Here is a 21,465-nt window from a genome sequence, read left to right on the forward strand (position 1 = left end):
CTTCCAGAATGACAATTGTGATGCTTTTCAACCTTCAGAAATAACAAAACTAGTAAAACATTTTTAAAAATATGGCTTGTGTGAAATTCCTTATTGGTGCATACAGTGGAAAACCTGAAATGCACCAAATGCTAATAGATCTAGTGCACATAGCAGGCAGAATTGGGGCCTCTTTCCTGATTTAAATTGGCCTTCATAAAACACAGCTCCAGTGCTTTTTCAAAATACTAAACCGATTTTTCTGAGAAGATCACTTAAGATTTGACAGTTGCTGTAGAAAACAGGGATTAGGGATTAGGTGGACAGATGCCTCTGCGAAAGCCAGATACACTTAAATTGAAACTATATATCTTCTTTACTTATCTCTAATAATTGCAGGATTAATATTGGGAAGTGTGTTATATTACAGACAGTTGCCTCAGAAAGACACTCTTTGCAAATAAGTTTATGGCACTATCTCTTTTACTGTATTCCCTTTCCTTTACTAACTATTCTTGGTGATGATTAAATAGGAAGAGTTTACAATGCATTTATTTCCTACTATTAAATTATGCTTCAAATGGTTATGGAGGAAGGAAGGAAGGAAGGAAGGAAGGAAGGAAGGAAGGAAGGAAGGAAGGAAGGAAGGAAGGAAGGAAGGAAGGAAGGAAGGAAGGAAGGAAGGGCTTTGAGAATTTTTTTCACCTATACTTTTAATCTACTATATACTATAATTTTTTCCAGTTCTTTTTCACTCGTGATTCTATTTTATAGACTCACCTTTCCTAATCAAGCTCCCCTTCAAATTAAAATTTCTCCTTGTTGAGGACAATGCTGACACTTAAATCCTACATTTGCCATGAGAACATATGGCAAAAATTAACTCACACACAAGAGGGGCATACGTGTTTGCTCTAACCCCATTTATGAATCTCACACATTCTAACTTTTATAATTGCCAACTGTTCCTACTCTTCTCATCAGAATAACAGGGCAAGAATCTAGATCAGTTTGAGGGACCAGTCTAGCACAGGACTGTGTGTCGGTCTGTGTGTTAAAGCTAGCATTCCAAAGATTCACTATTTCAGCAAGACAAAACTCAAAAATATTTTCAACCCAACAGTGCTTACAGAAAAGAGAACGAAGGTTTTTTAGAATGTCACTTGTAGTCTTCAGGCTTGAATACAGTTAGTCCTTGACTTGCAACATTTTGTTTAGTGAACATTTGGAAGTTACAACAAGCACTTTTAAAAAGTGACTTATGTCCACTTTTCATGCTTACTGAACTAAAACTAAAGAAACAAAAAGATCCATGAAATACTAATACTTACATATTTAACTAATTTGAAATTTTAATATTTAGTAATAATTAGTTAAGTTCTTTAATATATAAGTAACTCTAGACAATATGCAAGACTGTCTATCTTTTTTTTAAATTAAACAGTTTAACAGCTTTTGTAAATGCTTAAAAATGGAGGCAGAGAAAAGAGGTTTTGGGTAGCATTTTAGTTTAATAGGTTGAAACATTTTTGAAGACATTTGTGTATTTTTTGTTGATTCCCCCCCTTTCCACCACCCCCACCACCCCGCATGGGGTAAATTGTCCCTATTCCTCTGTACCAGTGTTTCTCAACCTTGGCAAATTTGCAATGTCTGGACTTTGGTTCCCAGAATCCCCTAGCCATCATGCCGGGAAGTTGAACTCCAGACATTTTAAATTTGCTAATATTGAGAAATCCTGCGCTGTGCAAATCAGGAAATGGTGGTTTGTGTGTTTCTTCCAGCATAATATAGGGTTGTGAGAGGATATTCTCTTTCTTTCAACACATCTCAGGACATATGGGTATAATATCAATGCAGAAATTTCCATTGTTTCTTTTTTATATAGTCTTTAAGGGAGTTACAGGCTATTCGTGCCACTGCTAGCATCTCATCTGTAACTGGTCTCAGTGTGGAGACACATTGGTACCTTAAGAAAGGCGCTTCTGACGTCAAGGCCAGAGATGATGAGCAGAGATTGTCTTAATGGTCTCCTTATCCCACCAAATTCAGTGATTTTTTTTCCCCACGTTGGACTGAATGACTTCTGTTGGCTAATATGGGAGGAAGGAAACGAGTTATTTTAGAGACATTATGTCCACCTAAACATACACACTCACACACCACATTTCATAGTCTCTGTTAACCACCACAGGCTGCAGAAAGACAGATTTGCCTTTTGTTGTGGGTCCAAACAACAATTTCTTTCCACAGAACAAAGGAGATGCTGCCGAACACCAAGCCAGCCTCTTTGGAGCGCGATGTGCAATCTTCCTTTTTGGAAGGGTTGCTTTTGGGAAGGCATGCCAGAAACCACAATCCAACCCGTAAGCAAAGCCAACATACAAAAATTAATTTTACTGGAAAAAAAACTTAATTCAAATAATTTAATAAAGGGCAGTTAATACAATACTTCCCCCTGCAATTAATCATTTTTTCATCATACTAAAATTGCAGGGCAATAATTGCTTTTGGAGGACTTTGCAGCTTTCATGCTTCCTTTTTCTAATTATTCACAGGAAAAAGAAGGATGAATGGATGGATGGATGGATGGATGGATGGATGATTGGAGTATCTCCTTATAATTCATCCACCCATCCATCCATCATTTTGGAAATGGGAGGAAGTCACACCAAATACAGAAGCTCCCAAACAATATTTAAAGACTAATATTCAGGCAGTCAGGAAATGACGGGGATTTATTCCACATTTTAGGTCCTAAACTTTTTATTGGGTAATCACATAATTTCTCCCTTTGCTCTTTCTCTCTCTGCCTCCTAGAAAATAAATAGAGCAGAGTAGATAAATTTTGTCTAAACTACAATACAATGTGAGAATTGTTGAACTAACTTTCTAGAAGGGAAGGTCATTTGTCTTAGTTTAAGGCATTTTTTCCTTCTGCTATCTGCTCCTAATTTATATCAAGCCAGCTTCTAAAGGTCAGTCTTCTCTAAGGTAGGGTTTTCCAATTGTTTGAGACTTCACCTTCCATTCTCTCCTGCCAGAATTGATAACACACGACCGGTTAAGAGGCCTAGAATCCCACCCGCCTTTAAACTTAGTTTTGCGGTATAAGACTGTTTTGCCCAAAGGGGGGGGGGGGGGGGGGAACTGGGGGGGGGGGGGGGGGGGGGTTTTTTTTGTTGTTTTTTGTGTTTTTTGTGGTTTTTTTTTTTTTTTTTTGGGTTTTTTTGTTTTTTTTTTTTTTTTTTTTTTTTTTTTTTTTTTTTTGTGTTGGTGGGGGTTGTTTTTTTTTTTTTTTTTTTTTTTGTTTTTTGCTTTTTTGTGCGGCCGGTGGATTTGGGTTTTTGGGGGGGGTTTGGGGGGGGGGGTTTATTCGCCGGGTGGTTTTTTTTTTCCCACCATATTGTGTTTTTCCAGTTGTTCCATGGAATCCTCGTGGATAATTGAAATATTGCAAATATTATTGAATGCAATGCATGAATTATTGATGGAGTGGATCCAATTACTCTGATCTCTAATACTTCCTGTTCTGTTGATGAGAACGGGCAGTAGTGCGTGGACTTACTCCGTGTGCTCTCTTTTTCGTTACTTTTACTTGCTCATGTCTAAAATATTGCTAATCTGAGTTCACATCCTTCTGCCTTTCTTCCTAAGCTCTCGTGCTTACTGGTGTCTTCCTGGTAGCTAATCAGATCTTAGCTTTGTCGATCACTTTCATGTATTTCCTAAGGATCAATCGCCTTTCTGTTATACTTACAAAACCTGGTTCCCTAATCCTTGATCAGGTCAGATTCCTACTCTCAGGAATGCTCAGGTAAGAAACAGGACACCTCAACCTCCACATAAATGAGCTTCATATTGCTGATGTAGATAATTTCCACCCACAGAACAAAGGAGATGCTACTGAACACCAAGCCAGCCTCTTCGGAGTGTGATGCACAATCTTTCTTTTTGGAAGGGCTGCTTTTGGGAAGACATGCCAGAAACCACAATCCAACCCGTAAGCAAAGCCAACATACAAAAATTAATTTTGCTGGGAAAAAAAACTTAATTCAATTAATTTAATAAAGGGTTAGTTAATATGATACTTTCCCCTGCAATTAATCGTTTTTCCATCATGCTAAAATTGCAGGGCAATAATTACTTTTGGAACATAATGATTGGAGGCATGGTTATGCAAGCTTGTTTGGAAGCTTGGAACTTTGGACAGCAAAGGGGACTAACAAGCAAGCACAAGAACGTATAACATCAGACATGTCACTAGAAGGCAAAATCACAAACTGTATCTCACTTACTTCAGCCACGTCATGCGGGGAAATTCACTAGAGAAAGCCATTGTGGCCGCCATAGAACATGGTGGATGGACACCATCAAAGCTGACACCAGCCAGAGCATCGAAAAACTCAAAGAAGTAGTGCAAAATCAGAAGATATGGAGAAACCTGGCCCATGGAATTGCCAAGAGTTGGTCATGACTGAATGGATAACATCATCATCATCATCATCATCATCATCATCATCCTTTAAAATCCTGCTTCACTAATCCTTGCTTGGGTCAGATTCCTATTCTTGGGAATACTCAGACAAGAGGCAGAACACCTCAACCTCCAACATAAATGAGTTTCATGTTGCTGATGTAGATTGTGCGTCATGAATAGAAATATGATTATTTGTGGTGGAACAGTGGTTAGAACGAAATATTGTAGCCTAACTCACTGCTCACTATTAGGAGTTCGATTCCCACCGGTTCAAGGTCGACTCAGCCTTCTATCCTTCCTTCGGTAAAATGAGGACCCAGATTGTTGGGGCTGGCATGCCAACTTTGTAAAGCACTATGAAGTGGTCTATAAGAGTGCTATTGCTATTGCTACTCAAGCTTGCTTGGAAACTTGAACCTTTTTGTTCCAGAACAGAAAAGCTTGAATAAATATTATATTTATTCCTTTTAATAATTGATGCTGCTGAAATATTAAGAGGGGATAATATTGAAAAGGTGTTTTTTTCTTTTGCATTAAAACGCTAGTCTTAACTCATGCATAAACAAAAAATGAATTGCCTGTCTGAACACTTTTTTTCCTTAATATTCATTTTTAAGGATAGGCCTTTCTTGGAGCCATACTGTAATGATAGGGAGTGTAGGGATGGCTGAGATCCTCAAAGATGGGGCAAGAGTTGCAAGATTCATGCCAGCCTGTCCAGGTAAACTAGACAGGAAATATGACCAAATGAGCTATTTCTATTTTATTATAAGACCATATTAACAGAATCTTGCAAGTCTGAAAATGCAAATCTCCCACCATCGCCTTTACAGTCTGAGAAACTAGGGAGGGTTTCCTTCTACTCTACCCATTGGCCAGCTATGGGCTATGACCTCTCTTATTTGACCATTGCCTAGGTAGCATTTCTTTGCTCCATCTCCTAAGGTCTTTCCCACATACTGCTACACATAATTTACTCACATTTGTGAATTTGGGCGACTGAATATCCCAGCAACAAACTGGACCTCCAAGACCCACATTTTCCCTGATGGAGACAACAGGGAGCCACATGACATAATCTTGAAAGCTTAACACCCTACAGCTAAAAGCTAAAGCTAAGTTTCCAAGCAAGCTTGCATAATCCTGCCTCCACTCACCCTGCGCAGCTGCTCTCGATCCAAAAATGAGAAGGACAGCACCACAGAGACTGGACTCCATACTGTGCTGTGCCATAGATTTCAATCATTATTAAATGAATTTTTAAAATTGGCTAGCTTTGCAAACCACACTAAAGCCATAAATTAAATCACAATCATTTTTGTCTGTTCGTGTGCCAATTAAAAGACAATTCTGCTTCTTCTGCAGGAGGCCCACTCACTGCTGCAATCCAGGACGGGAATTGGAACATATATTCATACATGACTCTTTTAGAGTTTTATGTTACATGTGTGTGTGTGTATATATGTATATATGTATGTACTGTATGTATCAGAGATGGTATTTTTTTTATTGATTTGATTTGTCAATCGCTTACAAGATAATAGGCATAAGTATAAACATGAGTAAGAATACAGGAAATAGGTACAAATAAAGAACTAAAAAAAAGCTTCTTAACTAGAGCATACAAAACATTTGCTAGACCTATACTTCAATACAGCTCATCAGTCTGGAACCCATATCATGTATCTGATATTAACGCAATTGAAAAAGTCCAGAAATATTTCACAAGTTCTCCACTCTTCTACTCATTGCAGAATACCTTATGCCACCAGACTTGAAACTCTAGACCTAGAAAACCTAGAACTACGCCGCCTTCGGTCCGATCTAAATATAGTATATAACATCATACATTGCAATGTCCCACCTGTCAATGAATACTTCAGCTTCAACCATAACAACACAAGAGCACATAATAGATACAAACTCAAAGTTAATCGCACCCCCAAACTTGATTGCAGGAAATATGACTTCAGCAACAGAGTGGTGAGTGGTCAATGTCTGAAATACTCTACCTGACTCTGTGGTTTCTTCCCCAAACCCCAAAAACTTTAACCTTAGACTGTCTACTATTGACCTCACCCCTTTCCTAGGGGTCATGCTTAAGCACAACAACTTGCCTACCGTCCCTGTCCTGTTGTTTCTTTTTATTTTTCTTATATGTACCCATTTCATGTATTCATAACTATGTTTATACTTATACCTGTTATCTTATAAGCAATTGACAAATCAAATAAATAATAAATAAATAAATAAATAAATGAGCAGAGAAACATTTTCAAAGAAAAAAAACAAGAAAGTCAAGTTGCCTTTTTGAAAAAGCATCTTTGGGACAACCATGACCTGGATGATTGAGAATCTCCATAAGCATCTTTCTTCTTTGAACCAAAAAGGCCAAATACCTACAGTATCTATTTTGGTGGGAAAAAATGGTAGTTTTGTTTTGTTTGTTTGTTCTCAACAGTTTATAGACTGTCATTAAAATGAGAGCAGTATGGTTCTCTACAGCAGTGTTTCTCAACCTTGTCAACTTCAGGTTGTGTAGACTTCAGCTCCCAGAATTCTCCAGTCAGCGCTAAGTTTTTGAGATTGAGAAAACTGTTCTAGAGGACTATCATTCGAGAGGGAAGTCCCACCATTGGTAATGCACATTCCTTGAGTCCCAAAGATGACAGGATCTGAAGCATGCCCATTCTGTTGGCCAATTTGTGGTTGTTGGTGCCAAGCAGCAAGCCTTGGCTAATAAATGCATTCTCTGAATACAGCACATTCATGCTGAAACACAATAAATGCAAATGGTGTACTACCATCTCATCACCATATTCATCCAGATAGGATTGATAATGGCAAGGACAATTCTAAGTACTCCTAGTGTGGCCCGTGTAACACCTCTGCTACACAAGTTGCACTGGTTGTTGGTTTGCATCCAGGTCCAATTCAATAGCAATAGCACTTAGACTTATATTCACAGTGCTTTTACAGCCCTCTCTAAATGGTTCACAGGGTCAACATATTGCCTGGCCCCCAACAATCTGGCTCCTCATTCTACGGACCTTGGAAGGAGGGAAGGATGAGTCAACCTTGAGCCAGTGAGAATTGAACTGCCAAACTGCTGGCAGTCGGCTGTCTATTGCAGTCTAACCACTGCGCCACCACGGCTCTTCTGCTAGCACGAGTGGAGAAAGCCAATCCCATTGAGGTGAGACTGTTCCTTAGGTAGCCTGGACCCATGCCATAAAGGTAGAGGTAAAGGTTTCCCCGGTCCGATCTGGTCCGACTCTAAGGGTTGGTGCTCAACTCCATTTCTTAGCCGAGTAAGCTAGTGTTGCCTGAAGACAATTTCCATGGTCATATGGCCAGACTGACTGTATATACTGTCTCTGTGAACCACTTATAGAGGGCTGTAAAGCACTATGAAGCAATATATAAGTCTAAGTGATATTTCTTGATATTTCTATTTCATTTTGTCTTTTGCTATGATGGTCCAGTTACAACTGCCCCTTTTGATAGCCCAGCTCTCCATCTTGTAGGAAATAGACTGGATGTATGTCATTGCAAGGCCACCACCTTGTCACTTTTTGTATCCATTGATTGTTAGGTAAACACTGAATATACGTACTTAATATGTTTAAATATGTGGAGTGTCACAAGATGGGAAAACCCCTTTAGATATAAAAGGGACACAACCTTCACTCTTCCGCCATTTGCTTCGGCTTTTTCTAGCCCAGCTATTTTACTTCCAATCTTCTGGCATGAGAATAGGACAACTTGCCATAGCCAATTAGCTGCGGCCAACTTGCCAGGTCCAACTTGTCGCAGCCAACTCACCCTGGCCAAACTTACCATGGGAGAACATGTTGCAACAATTCTACTTAATTATTTAAAATAAATAAGTCCTTGTAGAATGAACATGCAATCTAAAAAATTTTTTAAAAAGCCAATTGTTAAGCATAACTCTACAAGAAATGGAAATAAGGCCATTACACAAGTTATTTTATTTCCACAAGAGCCAAAGGCTTTTTTCTCACAAGCCACTGATTGAATAAATAGTACCCTCCAGCATGAAGCCTCCACCCAACCATGTTGGTTCTTGGGTTCAAACATGGACCTCTGCATAGCCATTAAACTTTTTGCATGTAGGTCAAAAAAACTCAACCCTTCCCTGCTCTCAGTCCACATCCTTATATGGAAATCAAAAAATTCATATGAGTGAATTCTCCAAAGGGAGTGGCCAAGACTCATTGCCTGAGTTAAATTACTGCATGGATAGAAGAGAACATTAGTAATTCTGTGTCGAATTGTGGGGCCCTTACTGCTCTCCTGGTTGTTTTCTTGCAGACATTTCATTACCAAGCTAGGTAACCTTGTCATTGCTAGTAAAGAAGTAGTGTTATGTCTCATCTATAGATATATAAAAGTGAAATACCACTCGCACATTATCACAAAATCTCCAGAACCGTAAAGCCTACAAACTTGAAATTTGGCACGTATGTTCCTCTTGGCTTCTAGGTGCTCACTAAGAAAGGATTTTTCAAAATGAACCATCAGATCATTAGTATTTCGTATATTATTATTAACACGCTCTGATGCTAAAGAGTTCTACTCCCCCTCCCCACCTGAAAAGAAAGATGTTGCAAATGCAAAACACAAGCAGAGGACAGGAGTTTCAGTTTCAGTTTTAGTTTCACAGCACCAAGCAGCTTTAGTACAGAACAGTTGAGCTAAGCCACACCCAGGTTCCTTGCTGTCTCCTTCTTGCTCATACAGGAAACACTGTTTCAGTTCCCATGTTTCAGTTGCCAAACAGCCCTCAACTCTCTCACACACTGACAGGACACTAGCCAAATAAATACCAATGGATGCTGGTAGGCAGCGGCACATTTCCCCCGCCTTATTTTCCTCCCCCAAAACTAAGCCCGATCACATTGTTTTGTAGCTAAGCACGGGTACAGAGCTAGTTTTATATACTAGTGACTTGCCCTTTCATTGTTGATAAGAATGGATCTGGTGCTTCCTTGATTGGGCAGCTTGTTCGTTTGAGTTGGTAGTTTCTTGACTAGGGTAATGTTTGCTTCTTGGTTGTTGGTCTAGAGTTAAACTTGGCATGATGTTCACCTGAGCGTTGATCGCTGGTGAGGGGGTGGTTAGGTCTTTTTTTTTCCTTTGGGGCTTTTTGATTGTCTCTTTTGAATGGTATGTAGAGTTTGTTTATTTCTCTATGGCTGTTGGTGGCTGATTTATCTGAGTGCCAGCCTCCCAGGAATTCTCTAGCATTTTTCGACTTGGTTTAGTCTAGGAAGCTCAAAGTTTCCCAACTGAAACTATGGTTAACCTCTGTCCATGTGCTGTGAAATTAAGAAGATTACTGTACGTGACATTAAGTAACCTGAGGCCCTCCAGAAATTGCTGAACTACAATTCCCAGCATTCCTCTATATTGAACATGCTGGCTATGCCATTTGGATATTATAGTTCAGCAAACTCTGCAGAAGCAACTGCTCCCTATCCCTGTACATAAGTGAAAATATCCCCCTTGTTGAACTGTTCAGGGCTACACGAACTGAAATAAGGCTGTTTCCCAATTATTTTATTTCCACAACAGCCTAGGACTTTTCCTCACAAACTGCTGGATTGAATAACTAGCATCATCAAGAATGAAACCTACACTCCAGCCATGTTGGTTCTTGGGACCAAGCTGAGTGTTACATTCTGGAGTCTTTTCTTCTCTATTTTTGAAAGCCTAAAGCAACCTCAGGAGGTTGTCAGTCTGAACGAAGTAAAGGCTAGTCGTGAGAGGAAGCTTTCTTGAGTTTTCCTTTCAGGTTGCTTTTCATCTCTCCGGGCCCTTGTTTTTTTAATCTGCAGGGGGAAATGTCAGAGACAAGCAGTGGCAGGAGAAGAAAGAAAGAAAGAAAGAAAGAAAGAAAGAAAGAAAGAAAGAAAGAAAGAAAGAAAGAAAGAAAGAAAGAAAGAAAGAAAGAAAGGAGGGAGGGAGGGAGGGAGGGAGGGAGGGAGGGAGGAGAGAGAAAGAAGAAAGAAAGAAAGAAAGAAAGAAAGAAAGAAAGAAAGAAAGAAAGAAAGAAAGAAAGAAAGAAAGAAAGAAAGAAGGGAGGGTGAGAGGGAGGGAGGAAGAAAGAAAGAAAGAAAGAAAGAAAGAAGAAAGAAAGAAAGAAAGAAAGAAAGAAAGAAGGGAGGGTGAGAGGGAGGGAGGGAGGGAGGGAGGGAGGGAGGAAGAAAGAAAGAAAGAAAGAAAGAAAGAAAGAAAGAAAGAAAGAAAGAAAGAAAGAAAGAAAGAAAGAAAGAAAGCTCACAGCGTAACGTTAATGAGGGTAAACCTGCTCTCATCTTAAAATCTTATAGAAGTTTTAGAGCAGGGCTCAAACCAATACCGGGGGCCTGGAGGCAGTCTGGGTGAGCTTCCAAAACAAAACCCAGGAAAATAAGCTGGAACATTTTCTTAGGTCTTTTTAGACCAAAATAACTATTTTGTCTAGCCATAGATACCCACAATCCTCCCGTTAAAGGCTTCCAAATAAAAGAACGTTTTGCTGAATGGAAGTGATATAGTATCGCTGGCTTGCACAAAGGGGAATAATGCAAATAATCTCTCACATCATTTCGCTGAGAGAGCTAGGCGAACTTGAGCTATCTATCAGGGCCAATGAAAGCTTGACTTTAAGTAGTCACTATTGATATTGATATTGGAATTCTGCATGGCCCTCACAACTGTTGCACGTTAACTAAGAGGACCAACCTGCTCTCAATCTCATAAAATCTCATATGAAGTTTTAGAGGAAATCAAAAGGCTTCCCATAAGTGAATTCTTCACAGGAAGTTGCCAAGTAGGTGGTGGTAAAAGTGGTCCTCAACTTACGACCACAACTGTGGCCAAAATTTCCATTGCTAAATGAGACAGTTGTTAAGTGAATTCTGCCCCATTTTGTTGTGGCCTGCCGGCGGCTGACGGAGCTGGCAGCAGAATCAGAAAACAAGGAGGTGGGGGAGGAACCTGGGCCAGTCCTGGAGGCTGAGGAAGGCTCTGCGTCAGAGGCAGAGATGGGGGCCAGGGCAGGCTGACAGTCACCAGCTGCCTTTGGGCTCAGGCATCAGTGAGGCAAGGGAGCTTCTGGAACTGGTTCCTAGCCTGCGCATGCGCATAGCTGCCAAAAGGAAGGAACAATTAAGAACTCAGGGTTGACATGGGAGTAAGGCTTATTACTTAGTAAGGTTATTAAATTTTATTTAATAACTAGAGGTTAAAAGTAGTGTCCTTCATATACTCAGAGAACTACAGATAATTCCTCCATTGACAATAGTTTGTTTAGTTTGAAGTTACAACAGCACTGAAAAAAATGGACTTTCAAGCATCGTTCACATTTTATGATCATCGCAGCACCCCCGTGGTCACGTGATCAAAATTTGGACGCTTGGCAACGGACTCACATTTATGACGGTTGCAGTGTCCCAGGGTCATGAGTGATCCCCTTTTGCAACCTTCTGATAAGCAAAGTTAATGGGGAAGCCAGATTCACTTAACAACTATGTGACTAGCTTAACAATTGCACTGATTCCCTTAACAACTGCAGCAAGAAAGGTCATGAAATGGGACAAAACTCACTTAACAAATGTCTCACTTAGCAACAGAAATTTTGGGCTCAGTTGTGGTCATAGGTTGAGGACTACCTGTATAGTACATAATTGGAAACTGTATTGGAGACCACTAGTGTAATCATTTTTTCAATGAAAGAATCCCATCCCAAATCATCAAATCATCCAACTGCTTGAAACTAATCAATAAGGAGAGCAAAAAGGAGTCCAGCATCAATCTGGACAATTCTGTTCGTTGTCAGCTGTTCCTGCTGTTCAGTAAAATACAGCTGAATATCTACCCTTCAGAAAGTTAAACCTGTTAGACCTTGATTTGCCTTCAGTGAGTTCTATCCTAAAACTCTGAGTTGGATCATTCTTAAACTGGACAATCTGGATTCAACAAACTAAATTTCTTTGGTCTTTGGAGATTCTCAGTCATCCAGGTCATGGTTGTCCCAAAAGTGCTTTTTTTAATTTATAAAAATACTTCATTAAACAAATCTTATACAGATTCAGTAAAATCAAACTTTCTGCTTTTTGCAACTTTAGCAAAACAGTGTTCACTCAATCTGACATTTCTCACACTACGTAGAATACTCTTTCACGGTTATTACTTTGAACATATAATACAAAATTTCATCTAATTATAGATTACAAATCTAATTACATATAATGTTACTAGTTTCCATCATACCTTTTTATTTGACTTTGTTTTATTAATTTCATGTCTATCTTCTAGCCAATTGTACCAACAATTCCAAATCTCGTAATATTCTGATACCTCTTTATCTTTAAGTTCCAATGATAGCCTGTCCATTTCTGCACATTCCGAAACTTTTTTTTATGATCATAAAGTTGGGTGGTGGTGGTGATTTTTGCATTTCCAATATTGGGCGAAGATGAGCCTTGCTACTGTTAAAAAATGTGAAGCATAATGTATAATATTTTTTTCCTAATTTTTTGTTTTAGGATTCCTAATAAAAATATTTCTGATTTCCATTCAATTTTAACTTTGATGATTTCTTCAAGCCAATTACTAATTTTCCTCCAATACTTTTTTTTTGCTTTTGGGCAAAACCTGCCCAAAGGTGCTTTTTCAAGAGGCAACTGGACTTCCTTGTTTTTCTTTGAAGATGTTTCACTTCTCATCCAAGAAGCTTCTGACTGGATGGTGGGGAATGGAAGGATTTACATTCCTTGCAGATGCAAATGACCAGCATATAAATCCTTCCATTCCCTGCTATCCTGTCAGAGTTGAAGAAGCTTCTTGGATGAGAAGCGAAACGTCTTCAAAGAAAAACCAGAAAGTCCAGTTGCCTCTTGAAAAAAAAGCAAGTGAAGCTTTTTATAGAAAATACAGATCTAGCTTTCAGTCTCCTCTCTTTTTCTCCAAATTGTTACAAAATATATGTCCATATCATAAAACTGTTTAAGAGAAAGCGAACACACACCAATGAGGGAAAAAACACATAATTTTCATTTATTAAATGAATATTGCCGTCCATCTCACTATCTTGAACATCATTTGGTGATGTTTTTCATGGGACCTTAATAGAAGAAGTTTCTTATAGACTGGACTGTGGATCACAGACTGGGCTATGTTTCCATTAAATGGCTACGAAACTGCTTCAACAATCACTCTCCCCAAGTGTATCCAATGCCTACATGTTAAGCTGGAAGGAAGTGTTGAGTGGCATATCACGGCTGAGTTCTGTTTCCCATTCAACTTATTTAGGATTAGGAGGCATTTCACAGCAGTGGGACTTTGATTGTGGCCACCATCTTAACTTTCTTTGACACCCCTTGCTGACACCAGGGAGCAGGAAGTTTAAAAAATAAAAATAAAAGAGATTTTGGCCTGAAGTCTAGTAAGAAGAGGAAATAGAACCCACAGATATAGATGCACACATGGCACATACATGCAAGTTTGTTGCTCCTCTGCCTATGTCTAGCTAGCTGACCCTTTCAAAATTAAATCCTGCTATCCAAATGCTGGAGTCACACAAAGAGCTGCTGACCTTTCTGATCTCTGTCAAAAATTGTTTATTGCACCACCGTTGTTGGGTATCCCCCTTGTGGATTCCTACCTTGGATTTATTACTTCAGAGCCTAACCGAATTTCCTGACCAGCAGAGGAAAACACCATTTATTTCTTTTTAAATAGTCGTCTTCCTCGGTGAAATGTGTAAATATTCCCCTCCCCCCTCTTGTTTTTCTATTCATGAAAAAGGAGAAGGAGACATTTCCCACTGATGAGAAATGGCACCGTAGTTGTACAGTTTTGTTTTGTTTTAAAGAAGACCTTGGAGGATCCCCTTCTGAAGAAGAGCTGGAGAACTTCTGAGCTGGAAAGAAGAAACCTGGAATTAAGCAGAAACTTCCTAATAGTGAAAACAATTAACCAGTGGAACAGCTTCCCCTCAGAAGTTGTGGGTGCCTCATCATGGAGGCTTTTAAGAAGAGACTGGACGGCCACTTGTCTGAAATGAGATAAGGTCTCTTGCTTGAGCAATGGGTCGGACTAGAAGACCTCCAAGGTCCCTTCCAACTCTATTCTGAGGTTGAAATTTGAACTTGCACCGATGCCTATTCAAAGACTGAAATGAAACTTACCTGTTCTGACCCAACCTGGTTCCCAAAGAGCAAACACAGACAAAGACAGCAGCCCCCACCTTTTAAGGTTTAATAATGAATTCTGTTCCTTTACAGATAAAAGGCTGCTTTCCACTAATTAGAAAGAGCTTTGCCAAGGTGTTCGTCAAATGCAGTCAAAAACCCAGAGATAAGAACTAATTTACAAGATTCTCCAAACATGAACGAAGATGTCCACAAGTTGAGCTTCAGAGCTTCTTTGCTTTCTGCAAAGATGCTTTTTCAAACCTGGCTTTTATCCTCTTGAGGGAGGGGCCATTACCTTGCAGCCTTACTCCTGAGTCGCTTGTGCTGCTGTAATTGTTCTTTCCTCCAAGTAATCCTTCATGCACATGCACTTGGCACAGGCTCCTCGGGAACCTCCTCATCACTGCTGCCAGCCCCCACCATCTCTGAAGGCAGCAGTCCACTCCCTGATGGTCCTAACCCCTCATCAGAGTCATCGCTCTCCTCAGCCATCTGCACCTGCTGCCAGTTAACCACAACATTACCACCCATGTATTTGTCAGAATAGGTATTCTTCAAAACATACTTCAGAAGTTACTACTTGCTGTCCAAGGTTGGGTCAAATTCTTGAGAGCTTAAAGTTTGAGCAGGGGGTTAGGCTCTAAGGTCCCTTCAAGTTGAATGAAATAAAGGCAATGTCTGTAGAGATTGTCTTCTTCCTCAAGGAAAAAAACCCAGTCCAGTTGCCTTTTGAAAAAGCACCTTTGGTACTGTTCTATCCTAGGCTTCCCCAAAAACCACCAAGCAACTCTGTGTCCCAGCAAAACCTCTTTTATTAAATGAATGTGAATTTATTGCATTCACATTCAGCCAACGGCCTGCCAAACAGTCTTGCAAAGGTATAATTATTAGCTCAAACCTTATCTATCTTGGAAAGCTGCCTGGTAAATATTTCCATACGCAGTGCTGACAGGGAAGGGCTGAGCACAGAATCTCTAGGTTACGGGGACAGATCTTCACAAGGCTGGAACAAATGAACGAATGAGCGAGTGAGTTGTTTCCTGCAAAAAACCCCTTCCCCTTTTGTTCCTCTTTTAATCCTGATGGGAGCGGGCATTCATCATCCACCTGCGGCCTTACTTTCATATCGACCCTGAGTTCTTAATTGTTCCTTCCTTTTGGAATCAGTTCCAGAAGCTCCCCTGCCTCACTGCTGTCCGAGCCCGAAGGCAGCTGATGACTACCAGCCTGCCCTGGTCCCATCTCTGCCTCTGACGCAGAGCCCTCCTCCGAGCCTTCCTCAGCCTCCAGGACTGGCTCAGGTTCCTCCCCAACCTCCTTGCTGTCCGACTCTGCTGCCAGCTCCGTCAGCCGCCGGCGGGCCACAACAGGGACAACTAAAGGCAATGTATGGAGGGGTGGTGTAAATATAGTGGACCAAAAGGATGCATATGTAAAAAAAAAGTATGGAGATGTTTAGTAAATATTATTTGAACTTTTACCTACACTTCCTTTCCTTATCTTATTTTCTAATGTCCCTGGCTTACTATTTCTTGCTCTTTGCTGAGCTTTGCATATTGTTGCTTACTGTGGTGGGTATTCATACGTGCCAGTGATAAAACCAAAACAATAACTAAAGACGGTGTGAAAGAAACAATAAAATAAAGAACTCAAAGAGGAAAATGCATTTGAGTTAGAGGAAGGCAGTTTCTGGTAAGGGATGATGATGGCACAATTATTTTTTCCTGTAATTTTTTTTTCTTTGTCTAGCCCAGTGTTTCACAAACTTGGCAACTTGAAAATGTATAGACTTCAATTCCCAGAATTTACGTCTTCAGAACTGAAGAAGCTTCTTGGGTGCGAAGCAAAACGTTTTGAGGGAAAATACCAAGAAAGCCCACTTCCTTTTGGAAAAGCACTTTCAGGACAACCATGATCTGGATGATTGAGAATCATACCAAAGACATGGTATTCCACACTTGGAATACTGCATTCCGTTTTGGTCACAACATTACAGAAAAGTTGCGGAGACTTTGGGAAAAGTGCACAGAAGAGAAACTAAGATGATTAAAGGCCTGGAGATTAAAACGCATGAAGAATGGTTGCAGGATTTAGGTTCGGCTAGTCTAGAGAAAAAAAAGGATTAGAGGTGACATGATAGCAGTATTCCAGTATTTGAGAGGTTGCCATAAAGAGGTGGTATTCAGCAGGTTCTGACCAGTTCTGGAGAACTGGTAGCGGAAATTTTGAGTAGTTTGGAGAACCGGCAAATACCAAATGGCCCCACTCCCATCTATTCTCTGCCTCCTGAGTCCCAGCTGATTGGGTGGGTCTTCTTTGGTTGCCCTGCACGGGAGAACGGAGCTGGAAAGTGGGGTGGGGAGGGAATGGGATTTTGCAGTAACCTTCCCCTGCCATGCCCACCAAGCAATGCCACGCCCATTAAGCCACGCCCATAGAACCGGTAGTAAAAAAAATTGAATCCCACCACTGGGTCAATCTATTCTCCAAAGCCCCTGAAGGCAGGACAAGAAGCAATGGATAGAAACTAATCAAAGTTGTACCAATAATAGGAATGTTAATGGTTTGGTTATATTTTTATATGTAAGGCACAGTAATGCCAAAACTTTTGCACTGTGCTTGACACTAATAGTTGTAAACAATAAAAATATATTTAAAAAAAGAAACTAATCAAGGAGAGAAGCAACCTAAAACTAAGGAGAAATTTCCTGACAGTGAGAACAATTAACCAGTGGAACAGCTTGCCTTCAGAAATTGTGGTTGTTAAGTGAATCTGGCTGCATCATTGATTTTGCAAAAGCTTGCAGAAGATGATCACATGAATAGAATAGAATAGAATAGAATAGAATAGAATAGAATAGAATAGAATAGAATAGAATAGAATAGAATAGAATTCTTTATTGGCCAAATGTGATTGGACACACAAGGAATTTGCCTTGGTGCAAATGCTCTCAGTGTACATAAAAGAAAAAATACATTCATCAAGAGTCAAGAATCATAAGGTACAACACTTAATGATAGTCATAAGGTACAATAAGCAATCAGATAATATTAGGAAACAGTCCATATAAATCATAAGGATACAAGCGACAAAATTACAGTCCTACAATCACAAGTGGGAAGGGATGGGTGATAAGAGTGATGAGAAGATTAACAGTAATAGTAGTGCACACTTTGTAAATAGTTGAACAGTGTTGAGGGAATTATTTGTTTAGCAGAGTGAAGGCATTTGGGAAAAAACTGTTCTTGTGTCTAGTTGTTCCGATGTGTAGTGCTCTATAGCATCGTCTTGAGGGAAGGAGTTGAAACAGTTTATGTCCTGGATGTGAGGGGTCTGTAAATATTTTCACAGCCCTCTTTTTGACTCGTGCAGTATACAGGTAGTAATAAGGGAGGTTGGTAGTAATTGTTTTTTTCTGCAGTCCTAATTATCCTCTGAAGTCTGTGTCTGTCCTGTTGGGTTGCAGAACCAAACCAGACAGCTATAGAGGTTATATGACCTTGGGACACAGCAACAGTCATAAGTATGAGTCAGCTGCCAAGTGTCTGAATTTTGATCATGTGACCATGGGGATAATGAAAGGGTCATAAGTGTGAAAAATGGTCATAAATCACTTTTTTCAGTGCCATTGTAACTTTGAACCGTCACTAAATGAATTGTTGTCAGTTCATTTGGAATTTACTACCTGTATTCTCTTCCACTGAAATTCACAAATGCTTGAATGTTTGTAGGAAGGGGATTTTGTTTCTAAGCAAAAGGCTGCCCTGTCTGTGCCAGAGGACAAAATGGAGCCCCACAAATAATGGATCTCTAGCTAACTGCAACATGGGCCATCCCATTACCCTCCCCACCCACCCAAATCAGTCTCCTAGGACAGCCTTATGTTACTGAGATATCATTGACAGTATGCATAAGGTGGTAATTCCTCTGTCAAGACCTGCAGGTGAAGGAATATTTTTAAATTTTGGCAGATTGAAAATTATTTCACTTACAGTATGGCAAATGGCAAGAAAGCTGCAGATTAAGCTATTCTCTTGGTTATCCAAAAAACCACTCAACAACATTTGTTGGTGCCTGAGGTAAGCGCATTCCACTTCAATATGCTAAATGAAAGCATAGCTACAAGAATATGTATTCCTTCCTGAAATAATATGTATTATTATAGCTTTTAGGATCTCCCAAAAATCCTTAATTTTTCATATTTAATATCTCATAGCCCTCAAGCTCCTTCTAAAAATATGCAAATGAAGAAAGAATGAAGCACTTCTAATTTTGGCTCCTTAGAGAATAAAGAGCAGAGAAATTAAAATTCACATTGCCACTAAAATACATGAGCCAAAGAAGAGAAGCTAAGCACTTTCAGCAATAGCTGTGAGCCAATACAGGTATTTCATTTAGTGACCGTTCAAAGTTACAACGGCACTGAAAAAAGTGTCTTATGACCATATTTTTCACACTTATGACCATTGCAGGATCCGCATGTTCACGTGTTTTATATTCGAATGATTGACAACTGACTCACAGTTATGACAGTTGCAATGTCCTGGGCTCTAACTTTTCGCAACCTTCTGACAAGCAAACTCAATGGGGAAACCAGATGCACTGGACAACCGTGTTACTAATTTAACATTGGTTCTGTTAACAAATGTGGCAAGAAAAGTCATAAAATGGGGCAAAACTCTCTTGAATAACTTTCTCACTTAGCAACATAAGTCGAGGACCACCTGTATGTAAGGGGCTGCCACAAAGAAGAGGGAGTCAAGCTATTCTCCAAAGCACCTGAGGGCAGAACTAGAAGCAATGAGCGGAAACAAATCAAGGAGAGAAACAACTTAGGAATAAGGAGAAATTTCTCCACAGTGAGAACAATTAAGCAGTGGAACAGATTGCTTTCAGAAGCCATAACTTATTCCGGATTATGAATTCCTTCCTTTTTTAGCAAAACGCTTGTGGTAGTTTTTTCATTGCTTTCAGCTCCATCACTGGAAGTTTTTTAAAGAAGAGATTGGACAACCATTTGTGTAAAATGGTAAAAGGGTTTCCTGCCTGAGCAGGGAGTCAGGCTAGAAGACCTCTAAGGTTCCTTCCAACTCTGTTGTTCTGTTATTCCACTTACATTATTCTGCAAAACACAATGTATAAATAAGCATAATTACATCACAGTTCCTAAGAATTGCCTAAACCACCAGCTTTGCTATGCATTCCTTTCGAGCATCTTCATTCCACACTAAATACCTATTTTAGAATACATTCATCTAATTTGAAGAGGCATATCTTTGTGGCGGAGAGAGGCGTATCTTTGCAGAGGCTATGGGGGTGGGGGTGGTTTCCGCTTCATCTTTTGGAAAACCTTTTTTTACAAATCAGAGAGAGAGAGAGAGAGAGAGAGAGACAAAGAGGAGGGATGAATGGACTGGGAAGTATAATTTATTGCACGGAACAGAAAGCGCTGACAACTCTGAATGAATCTTTCTTCCTTCAGGTCTTGCTCCAGTTGTTCCAACGGCATATAAAGATTAGTCATCAGTAGGAATCCCAAAACAATAATGACTTCCAAGAAACTCCTGGAAATGATTAGAGAGAGGAGGGGGGGAATGACACAGAGAGAAGAGAGGCATGGGAGGGGGAGGGCAGGATGGAAGAAGAGAAGACCGTCTTTCAAAAATGTACACGGGGAACAGATTTGCTGAGAGAAAAGGTGTCGTCTTTTGCCCCCAGTAGGGCTTTAATTTCTCCTACGACAATGGCCTCCTCTTTCTCTCTTAAGCTCTGAAGAATGGGCCCGCCACGTGGCTGGAATGAGCTCCAGTCCTCACCCCAGCTCAAGGGTGGGCTGCTGGGGGTTCAGGAGATCCTCTAGCTAAGATTCTGCATAGTTCAGAGAACCCCCCCCCCAAAAAAAATCCCACTCTTGGCTGGCCCGCCCAACCCACCCCTCCCAGGAATCTCCACGCGGCCCGTTTTGGATGCAGGTGTTGTGGTTCGCCGGCAGCAGGTGCTTACGGCTGAGGTCTCGGAGAGCGAGGACTTGGATGAGGAGCCTGCGCTTGATGCAGGGATGGGGCCAGGACTATCAGGGAGTGGAATGCTGCCTTTGGAGATTGTGGAGTCTGGCAACAGTGATACAGAGGACCCTGAGGAGCCCGTGCCCAGTGTGCGTGCGCGCAGGGCTGCTCGAAGGAAAGAGCAGCTGCAGCAGCATGGGCGACTCGGGAGCAAGGCTGCAAGGTAATGGCCCCTCCCTTAAGAGATAAAAGCCAGCTGAGAAACCGGAGTTCTTTGCAGGAAGCAAATAAGTTCTTGCACTTCAAGCCTTGTGGACGTTCAGACTATCCTGGTTTGTGTTTAGAGACTTTTTGTTTTGAATATTTCTTGGCAACTTAATCTAGTGTTCTTGGCAGCCTTGCACAACCTTGGCAAGGCTCGTTCTTATAAGAGACAAGTAGTTTTAATAGCTTTTTAACTGCGAATGAACGGAATTCGCAGAGAAGCATTAAAAGGCTTTGCTTGTACCTCTATTTGGTGTTTGTTTCCTTGGAACAAGGTTTGGATCAGAACAGCAGGTAAGTGGCTTCTAAAATGGAGATCCTTTGTTCAATCTTGCAGATCTCAGTTTACAAAATGCTCACTCAAAGTTGCGCTGCAAGACTAAGTGCTTAATCCTTTAAATTGTTATGCTCCCAAAATATCTCCTTTCAGGGAAGTCCAGGTAGTCCTTGACTTACAACAATTCCTCTCGTGACCATTCAAAGTTACAACGGCGCTGAAAAAAGTGACTTATGACTGTTTTTCACAGTTAT

The sequence above is a fragment of the Notechis scutatus genome, chromosome 3, assembly GCF_049901735.1.
Source record: "Notechis scutatus isolate UNSWTSFEM ecotype Mainland chromosome 3, rNotScu1.2, whole genome shotgun sequence".
Classification (NCBI taxonomy): domain Eukaryota; kingdom Metazoa; phylum Chordata; class Lepidosauria; order Squamata; family Elapidae; genus Notechis; species Notechis scutatus.